The sequence below is a fragment of the Equus asinus genome, chromosome 7 (assembly GCF_041296235.1).
Source record: "Equus asinus isolate D_3611 breed Donkey chromosome 7, EquAss-T2T_v2, whole genome shotgun sequence".
In the NCBI taxonomy this organism is placed as follows: domain Eukaryota; kingdom Metazoa; phylum Chordata; class Mammalia; order Perissodactyla; family Equidae; genus Equus; species Equus asinus.
The window spans coordinates 5,804,970-5,825,853 of NC_091796.1; the positions used below are offsets into that span (position 1 = coordinate 5,804,970).

General features: G+C 38.4%; 1 long non-coding RNA gene across 2 annotated transcripts in view; it reads left to right on the forward strand.

Moving 5' to 3' along the window:
- Window positions 1–1,043: 1,043 nt before the first annotated feature.
- The window catches only part of LOC139045632 (uncharacterized), a 37,629-nt gene continuing 17,788 nt past the window's right edge, over window positions 1,044–20,884 (forward strand). The window contains exon 1 of one of the 2 annotated variants that reach the window (XR_011504359.1): window positions 1,044–1,102. This is a non-coding gene — a long non-coding RNA (uncharacterized lncRNA). Of the gene's footprint in view, window positions 1,103–5,450; window positions 5,605–20,884 lie in introns of those variants that run through there. The other variant, XR_011504360.1, reaches the window with a different exon arrangement.

A 20,884-nucleotide genomic window follows, 5' to 3' on the forward strand; every position in this document is an offset into this window, starting at 1 on the left:
ATCCCTGCCAACAATTAATACTTCCTTAAAACAGGCATCCCTCTCTGTCTGAATCCTTACTTTTATCTCGGTAATGCTCTCTTCTCGTATTTGTCTGTTGAAATCCTTCCCTTTCTTTGTTCTAGACCCATCTCAAATTCTGATATGCGACTCAAGAGAAAAATTTTAAATTAAGGAGCTTAGAGTAAATCTTGTAAGCCATTCTGTCCCAAACAGTATTCCTCTGAACACTAGTAGGTATATTTGAAAAGTGGATTTGATGGTCAAATAAAGTTTAGGAAACATTGAGCCTTATTTCTTCCTTCCAGGAGACTGCCAGCGCTCATCCTCACGTTAAAGACTTTAAGGGTCTGGGGCTGGCCTGGTGGTGCAGTGGTTAAGTCTGCTTCTCGGCGGCCCAGGGTTTGCTGGTTCAGATCCCAGGTGCGGACATGGCACCGCTTGGCACACCATGCTGTGGTAGGCGTCCCACATATAAAGTAGAGGAAGATGGGCATAGATGTTAGTTCAGGGCCAGTCTTCCTCAGCAAAAAGAGGAGGATTGGCAGTAGTTAGCTCAGGGCTAATCTTCCTAAAAAAAAAAAAACGAAAAAGACTCTAAATGTCTGTAACCAAGACCTATGTTTGTTATGGTGGTCTTCTAAAGTATGTGATGATGGAAATTACCATTCCTTTCTGTTTCATTAAATATCTCCTGGCTTGGTTTTCCACACTCAGGACAGTTTTTGAAAGCTCTTCCTAAGGGTGTAGGGAAGAGCCAACAGTATTAAGTGAGGGAATCACCTCATCAACTATGTTTTCACTGCGATGACAGTAGGGTGGGGTGGGGGAGCTTCACCTCCATCTTGGGTAGTGAAGAAGCAACTGCTAGTCCAGAGAATAGATGATAAGGACACGCGACAGGGCAGTGTCAGTGGGTGTAAACAGAGGAGAACAAACAGAAACCAACACTGTGGAGGTGGAATGTCCTCAGGTTGGCACTGAGTGGATGGACTACAGCCGAGTTTAAAGTTTCAAGAACAGTTGTTTGGGGAGAAGGGAGTGCCATTTCTTGATTGAAGAGAGGTCAGGATGATTTCTGTTTCGGCAGGCTGAATTTCAGGTATCAAAAAAAACCCCCACATAAATTAAGATATTTAGGGGATAATTGGAAATGCAGGGCAGAGTTTAGAAGAGAGGTCTAATCTGGGAAAACAAAGGTTGGGAGGTTAGTTCATAAAATACTAATTAAAGCAGATCACCAGCTATGACCATTGGGTTTGTGTTAAAAGGAGGTCCAAATTTCCCTTTTTAAAAAATTCTAATTGTTTGTGGTTAAACATGTTTGTCTATAATTTTTAGAACTTTTTGGTTTAATCACACTTCTACCATAGAAGTCCTTTTTTTTTTTTTTTTTTTTAAATAGTCACTTTTATCCCTATTTTTCCCATCCAGCTTTTTTCTGGGCTGTCAAAAGCACAAGCTGCAGTGGTCATGATAAGAAGATGATGGGTGAAATGCCAGTCCTAATTAGAGACTTGATTGCTCTGTAATAAAAAAGCTTCTATTTGCTTTGGACGGTTCTGGGTTGTCAGGTAGAATGAATCAAATATGTCTACACTTTCATTTCGAAATGTGAAAAATGTGAATGTGCATTATTTATATTGTATTTCATGGCTATAATTAATTATGTGTCTGTGGAAATGATGTCCCCAAAGACAGTCGATTTTATGTTCAATCTGTACATGCATTTGTAAAACTGAACTAATTTGTTCTCATTAAAATTTTTAAGGGTTTATTTCAGCTAAACTTGGGAGGTCTTTTTGGGTATAAAACTCACAAAATACAAAGCAAAATCCAATTTTGGTTTTTACTAGTGAGTGAACTATTCAATGCCTGAAGCATTGTACTAGATATTATTATAGGGAATATGGTTGGGCTATAAAAATAAAGAGAAGGCATATTTCCTTCCCAGAAAGTGCTTTTAAACTTATTTGGAAGACTAGAGTATAAAACAAATGAATGTAATGCAATCTGAACTTCTATTGCTGAGTAAAAGAACATTATGTTTAGTCGATGAAATAGTAAGCCTGTATGAAGAGTTGACCAATTTTTCTTATTAACCTATAGAGATTTGGAAGGTTTTTGCATGTTTTTGGAAATTGCCCATTGTTTTTTCATTTTTATTTTCACTATTTGCTAAATATACTATCTACTGATAATAGGTTGCAAAGGTTTTGTCTCAAGTGCTATAAATAAAGTGTTTTTTTCCTCATTAATTTCGACACTAAACTGGTTTATTTTCAAACAGACCCACAATTGAATTGTGATATTGAGGATAATTCATTTATTCCAAGTTCACTATAATTAAATCTATTCATTGTTTTAAGACATAATTGCAGTCAGTAAAGCAACATTTACCAAAAAAAATTTTTCTCATTTTCATTTATTCATATGATAATAAATCCGTATGTCCTCCTAGTCATGCTATTATTAATAGTCTATGTGATATATTAGGTAGTTCACAGATATATTAGTTAATTTCATTTTTTAAAAATCACATTATTATTAATATTCATCAATGAAAGGTCAAAGAACATTTATAATATTTATGAAGTAAATAGGTTGATTTCCATAGGTTATGAGTGTTCCACTTCTTTGTCAATATTCTTTTGTTGATTTTCAACATGATGATGATGGTAAAACCAGCTGATTCCTCTGTTTTATTTTATCCAATTTCAGAGATCACTACCCTCACCAAGATGAAGCAATTATTTCTCTCTTCATTTGGTGTTTTCAGAGACCATTAAGCTTATTTTGTCCACATTGGGAAAAAAAGTAATTTTCTATTCAAGGTATTTCTAATTCTCAGTGACTCATTTTTCATTAGCATCAATCCGCTTCCCCTAGAAGTGAGCCTTTTCAGCAGGCCCAGCTATGGCTAGGACATGGTCAAGAATTTGGAAGTAAGAAAAGTCAAGGATCTCTGAGGTGTAAATGATCGTCACAAAGCCTCTACCATTAATCCTATTGGCGATATTGAATTACTCTCAGGTTTAGGCTGGAGGAGGGTGGACGATTAGAAGCAGGGAGGGAATTGCAATTTGAACTAACAGTAACTGGGGGGGGACAGAACTGGTTGCATTGTGGGCCTAGACCAAGAAAGGCTGAAACCATTGTCCTCAGAGTCGGGTACATAGAGACGGGCAGTAGAGCCAGGCAGGGGCCTTGGGAACACCATTGGCGAAGGAGCGAGAACCTTCTAAGAACCTGCAGAGGAGACCAGGAGTAGACACTAGGTAGGAGGAAACCAGGAACCAAGGAAGTAAGAACATTTCAGAAAGACGTTGATAGCAATACAGCAGAGGGGTGTTGCAAGATAAAAATGTGCCTTGAATGTTATAATGAGGACATCAGTGCTAATTGCTGCCAGAGCTATCACAGTGGTACGATGAGGGTGAATGTCAGATCCAAAAAAGGAGAAAAAGAGGATTGGAGAGAGCAAGTCTAGTCCGATCTCTCATGAAAATTGGTCGAGTTGTGTTTACGGGCTCTTGGCATATACTAGATACTAAATGATTGGAAGTTATGAAAATGGTTATTATCATTAGTAGTGTATGGCTCTGTGTACAACAAGAATTTACTTTATTCTGGATTTTCTCTTTTGTCACTTAGAGATACACTATGATATTAAAAGTCACTAAAAATCGGGACTCTTTTTCTCTCTCTCTGAGGAATTGTCCTAGACGTCCTTCAACAGGTGACTGTTAGACTGTGTTACGTATGGATCATGATCACTATTCAGCAATGAAAAGGAATTAACTTTAGATATTTACAACAACCTGGATGAATCTCCAGGTAATCATGCTGAATAAAAAAAAATCCAATCCCAAAATGTTGCATACTGTATAATTCTGCTTAAATAACATTCTTAAGATGACAAAATTTTAGAAATGGTGGTAAAATTAGTGGTTGCCAGGGATTAGAGTGAGGGTGGCTGGTAGGTATGGTGATAAAAAGATGACAGGAGAGATCCTTGCGGTGATGGAATGTTCCATACCTTGATTGTGGTGGTGGATACAGGAACCTACACAGGGGCTAAAATCGAATAGAACTAAACCCACACAGACACAACGACTATAGTAAAACTGGGGACATCCGAATAAGTTTGGTTAATTTTATCCATGCAAATATGTTGGTTAGGATATTAGACGTTAGTTTTTTACAAAATGTTAATATTGGGGGAACCTGGGTAAAATGTACAGAGAATCTCTTTTGTATGATTTCTTAGAACTGCATGTAAATCTACAATGACTTCAATAAAATTTTCAATTAAAAAAAGTTAATTTCTCCTCAATCACCTGCATACATAGAGAGGCCTTCTTGTTTGTTCTCCACCAAACTCTGAGCATATGCTACACGGAGAGCAGCAGTCACAGGGGCAGCTCCCTGCCTTGCTGTGCTCCCTCCGAATGCAGAAGAGGGGCCTTGCCCCTCACAAACAGTAACTGCATACGGTCAATTCTCTCCACTGTTGTGAAATCCAGAGGTTTTAAATTCTTTATAATTTTTTAAAATGTGGGTTTATCTCTGGATTCAAACCAGCATAGTATCACTACTCTCTGGAGACTGTGTTTGAAGTAATCTCTAACCTGAATCACTCCTGCAGCCACAGCACAACTGAATTTGGCTTGGCAAGCCTGGGTTTCCACGTCCTGATTTTTCTCGGGGTAATGCTGAGCACGCCTGCCAGCTCTCTTGTGCGAGGCTGGCAAGTAACTTGGGTTTTCTTACCTTTTCTGATGCCCTCGCAAATCCTGCACGTCTGTAATCGAGCGTGGCTACAACTTCTTGCCATGTCCCTGTTTTAACCCTCAGCTTTCATTTTCATTGTGTTTAGTTTCTTGACCATTGTATAGGTCAGAGAGAATGACTTTCAATTTTTCTCTTCCACCCATCTTGGCTACTTCCTTGCCCTGGTTATCCCTTATATTTCCAATACATCTTTTTAATTTCAGAGGGCCCTCAGGTACAATGTGTTGCTTAAGTCTTTGTAAACCTTGTCAGGTAGATATTTTTATCCTTCACTTACAAGTATGAAATGGAAATTCTGGGTAATTTTCTAAGCTAGTAGGCGAGAGCATGATTTGAATTCCTGCTATTCTGATTCTAAATTGAGTGTCCTTCCCGTGACAATCACGATTGCTGGCTGACTGACTCATTTTACCTCCGTGAATAGGTGGGAGGAAGCTCTTAGGGCCTCCCATGCGGCCCCCAGTCCCACTCAAGCCCTTCATTATAAACAGCATAATCGGAGGGTTAAAAGACTGCATTGAAAAGCACAAGTTCTCTTAAGTTTTACTTCCTTATTGGCAAACGGATTTTCAAAAACATTACTGAAAGTAATATTTTAAGATCATACTTCCTGAGTTACTGAGAAATAGGGTAATTAGTTCTGAAAAAGTGCTTACTCCATGGTGAGACAAGAATGTCTTCCAAATGCGGGAGAAGGATGACTAAATACCTATTCACTGAATGGATGAACAAATGAATGAACACACGGGGACTGTAATTTTGTGATGGAGAATGCAGCATTAAGTAGTTTTAAAACAAATTCGCTTAAAGGTAAGGTTGAGAAAAACAAATTATGCTACCTGCCATGAATCCTGTGTATTCAAAGACAATTTTCTTCCTTTGTTAAATCTTTTAACATTTTCCATCTTTGTTGTAGATACGTTTATTTTCTTTCCTGGCGCTTGACACATCTCTGCCGGTAATTGTCATTCTAGGGAAGGAAGGCCGATTGTCTTCCCCTTTGTGGAACAGCTAAATCAGCCACCCAGGCATGTTTTAAAAACTCACGCTGCTGAAAATTTCTCTCTGCTTCCCCTCAATTACCAGTGTCTTAGATAGGACAGGTGTAAATGAAAAGATCGTGAACAGTCTGAAGAAGCACAGTACTACTGTGTTTTCGTGGTCGTGTTTCAAGTGTAAGGTGAACTATGTTCTTTGTCCTTTCACGTCTTGGGGGTGTATCAGACAGGGCTCCCCACGAGCACTAGCCTTGAAGTTGGAGTATCCAGTGGAGGGTTGGGTTCCAGCCCTGGTCACTGGGGAGACAAGAGCTGGGGAATCTGTAGAAATGGGAACAATAATAGTAATTCACAGGGCTTTTGTTACCTGGGTTAAACAAAATAGAAGATATGAATGCTTACAGTCCAGAATTTGATTTATAGTAACCATTTAAAGCTATAGCTTTGTGGGGGCCTGGAATTGGCCACCCCGAGATATGTCTCTTTGGCATGATTATTTGGGGCTGGGTACTTTGCAGACTGGAAAGCCACTGAAAACTAGAATTTACTTACCCTTTGTAAGAGACATTTACATTGTAAAGGAAATCTCTATCTGTAAAGATATCTCCCTCTCTACCAGGAAGAAGGGGGGATGACCTTATCTCTAGAAACTCTTAATCAATGGGGAAGGCAAGGACTTAAATCTGCATTTGTTTATTGTGCTTGTCTGGTAACCTCCCGTAACTGACTCCCTCCACCCCCAACATCCTCCTGTGTCTTTAGCTGGATATGATATTTAAGGTGGGGGCTTCAGCCCTTTTGGCGAGTTGCTCAGCTTGCCTGAACCTCCCATGTATATGTGTTATAAAGCTTTGTTTAATTTTCTCCTGCTATCCTGTCTCATGTGAATTTAATTCGTTCTCTGGCCAGATGAACCCAGAGAGGGTAGAGGAAATGTCTTCCTCCCCTACAGCTTCTTCTAGTGTCTATGTACAATTTAAAAATTAGATTATGTATAAAGAATAAATAGCAATTATATAACTAGCATCCATATATCTACCCCCAATTAAGAAAAATTATTACCTTTACCCTTATTTCTAATATATGGAGTCCATCTCCCTCCCTCCTACTCAGAGGTAACTATTTTCCTGAACATGGTATTTATCAAGATCTTGTCTTTGTTGATATGTTACTACATACACAGGGAGACAATATGTTTTTAGTTTTATTTTTATTGAATTTTACATAAATGGAATTATATTTCATACATTCTACAATTTGAGTTTTTAGAAGATAATTGCAATGGAAAAAAACCCCGGAAAAATCATAGTGACCTTAGGGAGTTCCAGCATGGAGGGGGTGAGGGGTAGGCTGACATTTTACATAGGAGGGTCAGAGTGACTCTTACTGAAATCGTCATAAAGCCACAGTGGTTGATAAAACAATGTGTCAACCTGGCATAGGTGCTGGGATAGAAGAGCCTGTCAAGTTTCATCCAAAATTCTGTTTGAGATTTCTAGGGGTTTTCTTTGAATTTCTATGAAAAATCGACAAGCTTTTATAAAGTGTTTATAAAGTTGACATTTTCATGATATTGAGTCTTGAAATTCATTAGTTGGATATAATTCTCCTTTTAATTTGTTGTTCTTTAATATATTTCATCAACGTTTCATAATTTTCTCAAAATTCATGTATATTTTTTAAGATCTTTTTTATGTAATTAATAACGTGGGTGTTCATTTTAATTGATATCATTTTAACTACATTTTCCTAACTCTTACTTCTGTACAGATTTCATATTGTGACTTTGATTCCAACTTACAGCTTCACTGTTATTAATTCTAACAATCTATATATGTAAATAGTGATAATTTTTATTTTTCCTTCACATATTTATATTTTTATTTTTTTTTCTTGCCTCACTACACTGGCAAGATCCTTCAGGACAAGGTCACACAGAACTGCTATTTTCAGAAGAGATTCTTGACTTGCTCCTGATCATAATTATTTAATCAAGCATGAAAATTGCTGTATATTTTGTGGAGGATCATCACCTTAAGAGAGTCATTTTTTTCTTTTCCAGTTTTCCGTAAATTTTTATGATGAATGGCTATTGAATTTTCTTATAATAGTTTTTCTCTCTCTAATGAGCTGATCATGGGGTTTAACTCCTTTTACCTGTTCATGTGATAGAAGGCATTAATTGGTCTATTAATTTTTCTTTTACAACTTTCCTGCTGTTTTATCCTTTTGATACATTGTTGTTCTTGGTTTATGATATCATTTCAGGCTTTGGATCAATGTTCACAAGCAAAGCTGGCCTGCCATTTTTCCTTCGTGCACTGAATATGTCACTCTCAGTATTCTAAGCTTACACTGAATGCATTTGTGGAGTTTCTTTTTCTATTTAGAACCCTGAAATGGTTTATGCAAGACACGCTTGATCCTTGACTATTTGATAGAACTTTCTCTAAACTGGGTCTGTGTTTTCTTTGAGGAAAGAGTTTGCCTACTGATAAAGATTCAGCAGAGACTGTGGAACTGTGTGGTTCTTCCTACGCTTCTTGGGTCTTTATTTTTTATCTCTCTACTCTGTGCCAAGGTTCAACACAGACCATTGTTCTCCACTATCCCTTTCAGACCTTGGGTTCACTTGCAGGGAGGTCTTCCATTGTACCCCCACATTTGGGCAAGCCTTGGCTTGTCTCCTGACCACACAACCCACAGGCCTACAAACTCAAAGCTGAAATGTATCCAGCTCAGTAAATGTCATCAATGGAAAACTTGATTTCCCTGCTGTGCCTTCCTCTCTGAAGTCATACTTTCCCTTTATTTGGGGGTTCCGACTATTCCTTAATTTCTTGACAGAAAGTTAATGGTATTTAAATAGTTTTTTCTGTTTTATCCAGGGCCTTTAATTGTTTTTAGCCAAAGGATGGTCAATGTATCTAGACATCCATACCACCAGAAATAAAGACTTCTTTCTTTCTTAAGTGTATGATTTATTAAATTCTTAAGGTGCTTTAGGACTGCATCTCTATGTTTTATTTCCTCAATAATTTCTTTTTTTCTGGACAATACCTTAGCAATTTCTAATATGGTCTGTACATGTTTACGGTTTATATCCTTGTATTTTTGATGCATTTAGAGCAATGACATTAATTAACAAAGTATTTATTGTGTTTTTTCTTCATGGTGGGCACTGTGGTAGATGCTGGAGGTAATATGAAGAGAAGGAGGGGCATAAAATGTGCAGTGAAGTAGGGATGGCCGCCTTGAGCAGAAGTGAGCCCATGTAGGAGGCTACAGGCTGTGGTGGGGAATGTTCCAGACAGATTATTTCATGTCCATGGAAAGAAATGACTTAAAGTGGAATGTTTAAATATATAGCCCTGTTAGCCTGGTCACATGCAACATATTTCAGTCAATTAGATTAAATCCTTTTATTTCAAAGCATTTCATTATTCTTATTTTAGAGTAAATCTTTAAGTGCATTTTCAGCCATGTTTTCATTTCACATCAGCTCAACCTAATTGCCACAAGCATAATCTGAAATAATTTCAGGTATGTGGACATTTAAAAAAAAGTTCCCATTTGACATTTGATTCTGTTGCACATAACTTGGTTACAGGCAGACATGAAGGAGGCAGCCATGGTAGAGAGAAATTAGCGAGAAACCCTGGGTGAGATGGTCTCGGATTCGACGCTCACTCGCTCTCTCGACTAGTTGAATTTCCACGGACAGGATACAACCTTCTCTGAGCCTCAGTTTCCTCATTTATTGAATGAGGGCAGCAGGGAATTTCCTCCTACATTTTTGATTAGAATAAAAATTATGAAAATGTGATGCTAAATGATGCTTTTAAATTTGGAATCAATTCCTTTCAGTCTCCTGCTTAAAATTCTTCAATGTCTTGTCATTTTACTTGGAATAAAATCTGATGCCCTTCCTAGTGACCTGCATAATCTGGTTACTTCCAGCCCCTTCAGTGTAATTTCTTGAGCCCTGCCCCTTCCCCAGGCCTCCACTGTTCATCCCGGCCACAGCCAGCTCTTTCCACAGTTCCCTTGGGTTCTCACATCAGCCCTGATGCTGCGTCCAGTCTTTACACTTTTTCTTCTTTCTGCCTGCACGCATTCTCCTCACTCCTTTTCTTCCTTCAGGTCACCACCCAGATACTGCCTCTAGGGGGTCCCTGACTGTGCTCTGAAGGAGTCTCTCCCTCCCAGGAGGCATGGACTCACAGCCTTCCAGGCCCACTTTCCAGCCTGTGACTGTACTGTCCACAGAGTTCCTCACCTGGCTAGCTCCTAGCTGACTCCCGCTAGGATGGAAACCCCTGAGTGTGAGGATTTTGTCTGTCTTGGCTACTGCTGTCGAATTTCCAACAGTCCACGGCAGCTGCAAGGCATTCAAACAAATGACTAAGCATTGGCTATGAATGTGTATCTAAAACTCTGAAGTATTATTCAAATGCACGGCATTTTGATTAAATTTCTTATAGTTTATTTTTTATATAGCCGAATATTGCCAGGAAAGTCAAATTATATCGTCATTCAGATGCAGGGTTTGATGTTCTCAGCGGCAGAGACCCGACAGTTCCGAGGCATTAGGTCGACAGCACTGCCAGGGACAGCCTTGCTTGCCCTGCACCACGCTGCTCAAAAACCAGCCCCGGCTTTGACGGGTGAGCATTTCCAGCTGCTGTTTTTAACATATTTTCTAAATAAGGACAGTTTACCCATCAGTGGCTTCATGTTCTTTTGGAATCCGAAATTCAAAACTGCATTTTAGGAATTGATATTGAGACAACGTCTGTGTGACAGCAAACACATCAAATTCCAACTCTGTCAGGCAGAGGCCCGGGGACCGCTAAGGAACACTCTCCCAGAGGTAAACCTCTTCTTGGTGTAATGTCAGTAGTAGATGCTTTACTAACACATTGAAGTTACAAAGCACTTTTCATGGACAGTAGGAATTCTGTTTAGTACTACCCACTGCATTTTATGTCACAATTATACTCAGGCACATTTCTGACATATAATAAACATCATAGAACCAAACAACCATATGACCTTGACCATTTACAGTTGCCCAGAAATGGAGAGTTTGTCATTCATTTTTCTAGAATATTCCTTATGCTGTTCAATTATATACTGTCCTTGTTAGGATTTTTGAAGCAAGATGGCACATTAATTAATCATATGTGCTCTAGATTCAGATGACCTGGATTTGAACCATCACTCGTTCTATTACTAGCTGTGTGACCTTGGTCAAGTTACTCAACTCTGTAACTCGGTTTTCACGTCTATAAATGGGAATAAAGTCACAATAATAGTATAAACCTCAGAGGTATTAATAAATATAATGGGCTTAGAGTGTTGCCTACATATTGAAATAAGTGGTACCTATTATTATTTTTCAACATATGCATCTTTCACAGTCCTATAGAATTGTGTGCATTAACATCAAGCTCAAAGCACAAAAACAGCAATTTATGTAACTTACACTGTGAGACTTTAGAAACAAAACTGTAGTATAAACATTATATAATATATATTCTGAGTTTCATTTATTCGACTACCTTAGGCCATGCACTCACCCCAGCTCAGTGACAGGTCCTGACATTCTGTGTGTAGTAAATCATGGGTTCACTAGGCTTTGATAAAGTGTCGGTGCTTGACGAGTGCCTGAGGCTTCAAGAGCAGTTCTGACGAAGCCTGGCATGGTGGATGGATTTTATACCATGGCAAAGTCAGGGCATGCTGTCCTCAGCCTGCCAGCCTGGGACTGCTGTAACTGACATCGGCTCTGTTCTCACAGCCCCAGGGTGTGCACCGAGCTGGGCTCTGGATTCTGTGGTCAGTCTTGAAGGGTGCTGTGGTGGATCAGTTAGGGGCTTAACCAATACCGACATTACCATCTCGTGTTGTCAGTGGTCCTGAAACAGGGCGGGGTCAGAGTCAGGGCAGCAGTTCAGCAACGTTGCTAAGGACTCAGGTGTTTTTTGGTCTTTCTGTCTCTGGCACATTAACACATCAGTGTCTGGTCTGGTTGCAAGAGAGATGCAACATTCCAGGTGCCACGTGCAGACAGGATGACATCCCGTGAAGAATAGTCATTTTCTTCCTTTTGATACTTCTTATAAATAAGGACAAATGTCTCCCGTAGCCACCTTAGGACGTTTCAGGTAGGATTGGGCCACATACCCACGCCCTTGCTGGAAGAGGGGTTGGAAGGGAGACTCTCTGGCATGTTTGGTCTCTGAGGTTGGAGGCAGGCACTGTTGGAGAGGAGAGGGGCATAAACAGTGAAGAGCGTCTATCCCATGAGTGTCAGGCACTGTTTCTTTCTGGAAATATACTTAAGAACAAAATGTAATATGCTGTCAAAGAGCTTACGGGCCAGGGGAAGAGACACATCAATAAACAGGAAATTGCATCCAGGGAGATAAATGAGACCAACGGTAGAGGCCGAGGGAGCTGCAAAAACATTTACGAAGGGCACCTGCCCAGTTCTGGGTGCACGCTGGCAGAGGAGGCTTCCCAGAGAAGGTAACTTCTAAGTTGAAACCCAAGGAGCACGTAGTTCTTAGCCAAATGGAGGAAAATAGCGTGATACGAGGTTTAACTGGGGAAAGTCTCCAAATATAAAAAGGCCACAAGTCGTGGGGACGAGGCTGCTACAATGCGAGGCTACACTTCGGTTCCGCTGGAGATCAGTAGCGCGTGGACGGGGTAGGAGGAGGCTGCGTCGGGAGTGGGAGGGAGGAGCAGCACGCATGCTCTCTCCAAACGCCTTTCTGTTTCGTATATCACACTTCCGGTCAACAGGCTAACTACCACCACCAGCAGTATCTGTATGTGGCACGCAGATATGCTTTTTCTCAAGTCATCAATGAGCATGTGCAGCAGCCATAAGTGTACCAATGTTACTGGATTTTTACGAGGATAGTTTTTTGTTCTTTTACGTAACAAACATTCACTAACACCCACCATGTGCAAACAAGAGGAAGAAGGAGGAAACTAAGAGGTGCAAACCATGAGGGCTCCAGGCTGAGAAGATCAGTTACTGCACAAACATGTGGAGCACAGCGTGAAAAATACAAAAACAAAGGCGGGACAGAGTATCCTCTACCACTGAGCTCACTGGTCATAGTGGGGAAACACAAGTATGTATGTATTTGCCCAATTAAAATGCAAACATTTGACTTTAGAAAGCTTCATGCTCCCTACATTATAGGTATAAAATTTCCATGTCATTGCAAACTCTATGAAAAAGGATGTCAAACTATTTTTAAACTGCTCAGCAGCCTTGTAATGGAGTTTTTCTCTAAATCTGTTGACAAATTTATCAACCTTGACTTGCGTTACTCCAGATATTTCAAATCCTTTTTGACAATGCTTTACGCCTGAGTCTCTAAGTGTAGAAATTTCCAGTTGTTTCTCGCAACTACACACATTTTATCACCTTTCTTCAACTCTCAAACTTTACTTCATTAATGTATATGGATAATGTTCAGTTCCGTCACATCTTATTAAGAACTAATGAAGCTCTTCTAGACTTCATTTTAGGACTCAGTGGTTGTCTAGATTTCCTTGTATCAGCATTCACTTTTGTCATCACAAGCTGTGGTAATTTCTCCTTTTCACATCAGCCAATTTTGTGACTAACGATTGCCTTCAGGCTTCCTCCCTCCCCAGGAATCTGCTCCCGACCTTGCAGACACTCTCTTCTGTGCACTTCCAGTCATTGTTTCCCAGTTCCAGGTACCTCAAGGTCAGTAAACACAATATGCAAATTTCATCTTCCCCTTGTCAGGAGTGTAAACAAGCCTGTGAATGCACGTTGTTGTCAAACACGTTTTCTCTTGTTCTTTTTTTATTTTTTGTTCTTTGCAATTGCTATTTTAAGAACACAGTATACCTCCTGTAGGGAATAAATTCAATACGATGAGCATAATTAAGCACATTTTCAGAGTTCTAGGGTTTTAAATTCTGTGTCAGAACATTGATTTGCTGTCTAATAAAAGGAAGTAATGACGATGATGGTATTAATAGCAGCACCACCACAACACTGATTGCAAAGCGCATGGGGAAAAATGACAAGCCTGTGAACACAGAGTTAATGGATTTCAGGTGCTAACCAACTTTTTATCTTCCTTTTCCTTTCATGTAGACACTAACTCTTACGTAACAATTATTTACTAAAAGTGATGCCCTTCTCTTAGGGAAAAGGAGGTATAACATTTTTGTAAAATATCCTAATTCTAATGATAATTTTTCTTTTCCTATTAACCTCTCAACATTAAATTGCAGTAGAAGCTTGCTGTTAATTGACCTGTATTTCAAAATTGTTCTTAATAGGAGTATATAATTCAGAAGTGTTTATGTACTTTGCAAAAATGAACTGTAAGTCAACTAAGATATTTAAGACCAGGGAAAAAGAAGTATTCTTTTACAGCGCTGCCAGAGTGAGTCATAGACTTATTCACCTGCCATGTTTACTTCATGAAAGAATCAACACCATTTCAGCATGTTCTTTCATGTTAAAAAGTTTGTAAACCAAGGGCTAAAAATCAGTCCTAATATATCTGCATCATTAATATGTTTAAAAAATTCCTATAGAATAGTAAATCCTATTAATTTCTCCATGACATTGATTTCATAACTTTATTTGCAACCTAGTCTTATCTAAGTGCATTTGTTATTATTGTTAAATGAATACCATTAAGAAACTTCATATTGCCTCAAATAGGTAGAGAGATTTTTAGAAAGTATTCTGAAGTCTTAGTTCACAAAGCTCAAATGGTTCAATATAAGCAATTAGTGTGAATCCTAATTAAATACTGTGAAACTAATCCTCTTCAACAACAGTCTATTAACTATAGTTACACGAAGGGAAAGGAGGTTAGCCTTGATTGTTCTAGCCTGTGTACCATCACACTTGAACTTGACCAGTAGCCTTGATAATAAATCTTTCAGAAAGCGCTGTGCTTGTGGGTAATGGAAAGCCATTAAGGTGTCGAGGAAAACATTCAATTTTCCAGACATTCCTACATATTCATGATAGATTTAGTGAAATCTGTTTTGAGTTCCCTTAACACATACAAGCATCCTTCTTGGCTCATGGACTTGATCGTGAGACAGGAAGATTCCTAACTGATTGGCAAAAGTCAAGTCAATTTGTTCTATGTCTGAGAAGACGATGGCTGCATCTGGAAACAGGGATGCATTTGGAGAGTGATGGAGCCGGGGAGAGTCTGAGAAACACATACCAAAACATCTCAGCTGTTGGGTACACAACGATGAGGAAAGTGAAGTTTCTGGTATATATCATATAAAAATTATTTGTATTCTGTACATGATTTAATGATTTATGTTCTGTGTATGTATGTAATATTTTAAAAAACACAGTAATAGTCAAATGTGCTTGAAAATATTAAATTTTTTAAGCAGTAGTTTAGGAAAGATTGAGAAGAGTAATCTGAGAGATGGGTGGGTGGGGGCTGGGCTGGCCCCATAGCAGACTACAGTTGTATGGTCTCTGCCAGGGACCAGAGAGAGGCTGTGTCTGAGGCTCAGAATATCTGGCCCCCTTCATTTGGTCTAGCAGATATAGCTCCTTCATAGTTCTGCTATATTTTCTCATTCTCACATTCGAAACATAAGTCTTTCAGAATAAAATTGCCCCGGGTGGAAGCATACATAGAATAAAAAGTAAAAGAATAATGAATTGAATCTACGCTTAGGGACAGTAAAAGTCACCTAAGAAAATTAAATATCTAAAATCAACATTTAAAAATCTATGTTGACTTATGTTTTCTGACCTAACATATAAGGATCAAGTAGCTACAATTAGGCAGGCTAGACTGAGAAAACTGAGCAAGACTCTCACAAGCCAAGGGCCTCAGAGATAGACAACATGTCCACGAGGAACACAAGAGGTTGTGTTTCCAGACGTGGCTGTAGTAATATCTTCCATTCCACGTGTTCTAGTACAAGGTGACTTTGCTTGTTCTACATCAACAGGTGGAGTCTAACTCTTCTCCCTTGAGCCTCGACTGGCCAAAGTGACACTGTGCTATTAGAATGTAGCGGAAGGGATACTGTGTGACCTGCCAGGCTGGGTCAGAAAAGGCCCTGCAGCTTCCACAGGGTTCTTTTGAAATACTTGACACTGTAGACCCCCTCAGGGTCCAGCTGTCATGGTAGGCCATGTGGAGCACTCTAGTCAAGAGTCCCAGCTGAACCCAGCCTTCAGCTTGCTCCAGCCCAGGAAGCAGACGTGAGGGTGAGAAATCTTCCTGTCAAGTGCAGTAAGCGGTCATTTGAACGTTCCCTGAGTGATCCTGAAACTCTGAGCCTCATGAACCCTCGGACACCATGGAGCAGAGACAAATCTCTCTAAATTTCTGGCCACAGAATCTATGTGTAGACTACAATAGTTGTTGTTTTAGAGCACTAACCTTGAGGTGGTTTATTACACAGCAATAAGCAGAACAGTACAGGGTGCGTTGGGGTGCAGGTGATGAAAGACAGGAGCACAATACAAGACCCTCAAGCAGACTAGTTCCTCTGCTCCACTTCCCGAGAACACAAGCTTGTCCCTGCTGCCTTGGTGATGAATTTTGAACACTGAACTTGACTGTTATTTCAGAAGTGACTGCAATGTGCGAAAAACACTGAAACAATAAGATAGAAGAATAACCTTAACATTTTAATCCACTCTTCACCCAGCAAAGAAATGGGGTCCTCAGGGTAAGACAAGAATTGATTTATGAGAGAGAGAGGTGTACTTATTGCACTAGTTACCTTGCAGAGTTCCAGTTGACTCTAACCGCTTTGATAATGGAAACTTAGTTAATGTGTAGAGGCTTTGGGTTTGTGAGAAATAGAGTGAGCTAAAGTGAGAGCGCCATTGGCAGTTTTCATTAAAACTGAATATTTTTATCCAGCGAACTGTATTGACAATTAGTAATTTATGATAAGTGAGTTAAAGCTGTGCCACTTTCTATATTACTGAGAGATGATTTGTTTTCCTAGTGTTTTAGCATCCCACGCAAGTGTCACACTAGTAATTCATCAGATTTATGTAGACTTTCTGAGGTTCATTTGTATCAGCTACATCCCAGCCTAGAGTCACTGAGTGCTCTCAGCCTTTCTGCATTCACATCCTTTCCTCTGTGAAATGAGCATGATGTGAGCAAAGAAAAACTCCATCCAACACAAATCAGCAAAGGAAATCTACTCATTTGAGAGAGCAGCATTTTGACATCTGGCCCATGGGAGAGACGGACAGAAAAATAAGTCACAAGAAAAATGTGCAAGGCTATTACCCATGGCGGATAACTATCTAGTGGAAGTATGAGGTTTTTGTTGTATTTTTTAATTTTTGAGTTTGATTAATGGTGCAAGACTGCAGCAAATACATATATGATTTTATTGAATGTTTTCCTTGGTAAATGCTTCATTGAGACCAGACGTAGAATTACTCACAAATTAGTCAGCAGTGGTCCTAAAAGGCAGGAATGATCAAATGTTGCTACTAGGCGATGATATATGAGCTCTTCATAAAAGTGCCCAGTGTTGGGTGGAATATTCATGTTTCTTTATCCATTTTAGACGAGACATCTTATCACATGTGGTTTTGTGGTTATCTTTGGGCCAGCATGATTGCTCGTGTCAAGATGAACCGACATGGTTGATACTTCACTACCCTTCAGCTTAGATCAGACAGGTAGAATTAATAAAGGATATTCACCAAGACACAAAACAATTTTTTAAAGACAATAAAGGCTATTGAGAGAAGTACAGCAGAATGTCCTGATGCTGGTATGTTAAACATTGCTGTGCTGGGGAGTTTCGTCTCAGGCATCTAGCCAAAACACTTTTGTAGATTGTTAGGAACACTCTTTTCAAATATTTAACACATTTATTTTTAAATGTTGAGGAAAACACTATGTTCGCTGCACTGCAGCATCAATGCGGTTTAACAAGATGAGAAAGACACCCTCCTCCTTTTTGTAAATTGTCCTGTTTTTTTTATAACAACACTAATGAAAATAATGATGCTACTGCACACTTGCATTGTGATTTTATACTTGTATATTTTCTTGATTTATTTATACCAAAATAGACATGTGAGATGGATAAGACAAATCCTCAGTCAGTCAGTGGGATATAAGAAGGAGATGGAAGGCCTCTTTGTTAACTGCCTATAGAGAGAAATCATGTGAGAATATGAATTGGTTTCAAGGAGATTTGAGACCTATTTCTAATGCCATTTCCTAATGACCTTGGTCAGGTCGTAAAATCCTGTTTGTGTCTTGGTTTCCTCAGGCATAGAAGCTGAATCATAGATCACTCTTGATCCGTGTGACACTCTCTTTAATGCAGAGTTAGATACAAATGCACATAACTCAACTCATGCATTTCTTAAAAAGACTGAATTCAAGTTGTAATTATAAAATAATTTGAACAGATATCTGACATACAACCAGGTTAACAATATATTTTCTTCTATCAGTAGATTTTTCTTGCTGACATATAGAGAGGATGAATAGTCTAAACATAAGGGGGCCAGATTCCGAACCCATATTTACTGGATTTAAATCCCATCTGTGAATCTTTACAAAAGTTATTCTGCATCTTTGGGCTTAATTTCCCTTATCTGTAAAATGGAATAACAATGGTACCTAAATGACAAGATTATTGTGAGGGTGAACTGAGTTGCTATGTGGAAAGTAATTAGAAACAGGGCTAACAAATGGTAATCACTATATAAAAGTTAGTTATTATTAAATGCTGGCAAACATTTCAGTAGCAATGACCCATCTTGAATTTTCATGAACTGCTTCACTTTCACCAAACTCTGAGCCTTCATTTCCCTTTGACTGGTCATATTTTCCTTTTACATAATAAACTTACTTAAGTTATATTTATACTTCTAGTCACTTTTTGGGCAATTTTGAGAGTAATTTGGTTTGTGAATAATAAGGAGATGTCCATTTTCCTGTGATATACTGGTATTTCCATTTGTAATTTCGTCGTTTGGATGATGTATATGAACTCGTTATTCCGAGATGCGTGATTTTAGTTTTGTAGCGTCTCATTTCATAGTGTAAATCTTTAAAAGTGAGACCAGTATGTGTGATTTGTGGGGAATCACTTTTGGGGAAAGAATCTCTCTCAGAAAATGGTGGTGAAACGGTCTCATGGAATGAGACAAATCCCTTGATGTCTCCTCAATTCTCTTAAAACATTTTTAAAGGCAGATGAGAATGAATGCCTGGATATCTAAAGTACTACCTGGCTTGCAGCAAGCTCAAAATGCTTTACTTTAAAACCTGATTCGTTGATTAACCAACTCCTTAATATTTTTTAGATAATTTCTGAGTGCTAGGAAGTATGTACAAATTTTGCATTCTATTCCATAAGTCTTTGTATTAATACAAATAGTGCATTAATTTGTGTAACATGGAAAGATGCAGCACTGTATATCCCAGGATTATAGGAAGCTCAGTTTGAGAAGCAGAGACAATATATTCTGATGTTCTTAATATCTTAAACGTCAATTGGAATGTGTGTTTGTGTTTACTTGCACCGATATCCATGCTGCTGTGTACATTTGACCTAAATCACCTTGCCATAGGTTTTGGCAGCCATATACAGAACCAAATATTTTAAGAGATTCTATTCTTTTTGTTTAATTTCCTTTTATTTAATTAAAAAATGAAATTTAACTGTGCTTATATTCTGTAACATCTTTTTTATTTTTAATAAAAATCTTAAGGCACTATTTTGGAACCAAATCAACTGAAGCCATATGGCCTGTGCAGTTTTTTTCTGAATTCCTTCTTTGCTAAGATAGTCTGCCATACTTAAACGGAATGGAGTAGAGGGGTTTGGCTAAAGGCCAGATAGCAATAAATTTCTCATCTTCTTGTTGACTCACCTAGCTTACAGATTTCAAAACACTGTGAAAGTTGTCAAGGAAATAGTGTTTGGTCTAAATATTGAACAAATGATAGAAAGTAGATAATAGTGAAATAATTTAAAACTAATAAAGTCTAGAAAAATAAGAGAAACTTAGACCTTATACATACCATAACAGTTTAAATAACTAGAGTCTATCGTATTCCATTAACATTTAGAACTCGTCACGTCACTAACTGGTGGACAACTTCTGTCTTTGCTCATGACTGACAAATAACGTGCGATACTATATGTAATATAATGATTTTCTTATTCTGTTAAATGTAAGAACAATTATTTTTAGCTTGTTTCAAATTAATTAAACAATAATTTGAACTTTGTAAGTTCCACAGGAAAAATTGGATTTTGGATGTCTCCGTGAACTAGAGCCATTATTCAAACAAAATACTCAGTTTTATATTGTCGGTTGCGGCCAATGAGGCTTTTCACTTTAAAGCGTATGCTTTCAACTGTTATATGAGAAGTACTACTTAAAGCAATGAAATGAGACACTGGATCCATCATCTTCTATCATATTTTCTTCCCTTGAAATCTTTTCAATTGATGACACTCTAAGTCTGTTCCTCCAATTATTCCGAGAGCAAGCATTGCACAGTTCTAGCTACTTTATGCCTCTTCACTATTGCTATTGAAATATCTGTACTATTATGGTTTCTTCCCCTCTCTAGGACACATAATAAAGGAAGAATCTTACGGTGAAAACAACCCAATTTAATGGGATGGATAATGTCAGTGGCACCTTTTCCAGCATAGTGACTCTAAGATATTTAACAAAAGAGCATTTTATTTTTACTTCATTATTATACAACTTTTCTTTTAAGTTTTCCCAAAAGTTCTTTGTGTCATTTAAATATTTTAAAAATTATTTTAATTTTAAAAACAAAGCTTTTAGGATATTTGACTTGCATTAAGAGAGGACATTTTCAGGAATAGTTTTGATCTGTGATTGAAGAACTCAGGGAACAGAACTGATACTCGTGTTCATTTATCATTTACTCAACCAATGTCTATTGAGGGCCTGCTGTATTTTTGGCACTTTGATAGATGTAGGATAAAACTTTGAGCAAAAGAGAGATAGACTCTGCTTCTCTGAAGATTATTGTCAATTGAATGAC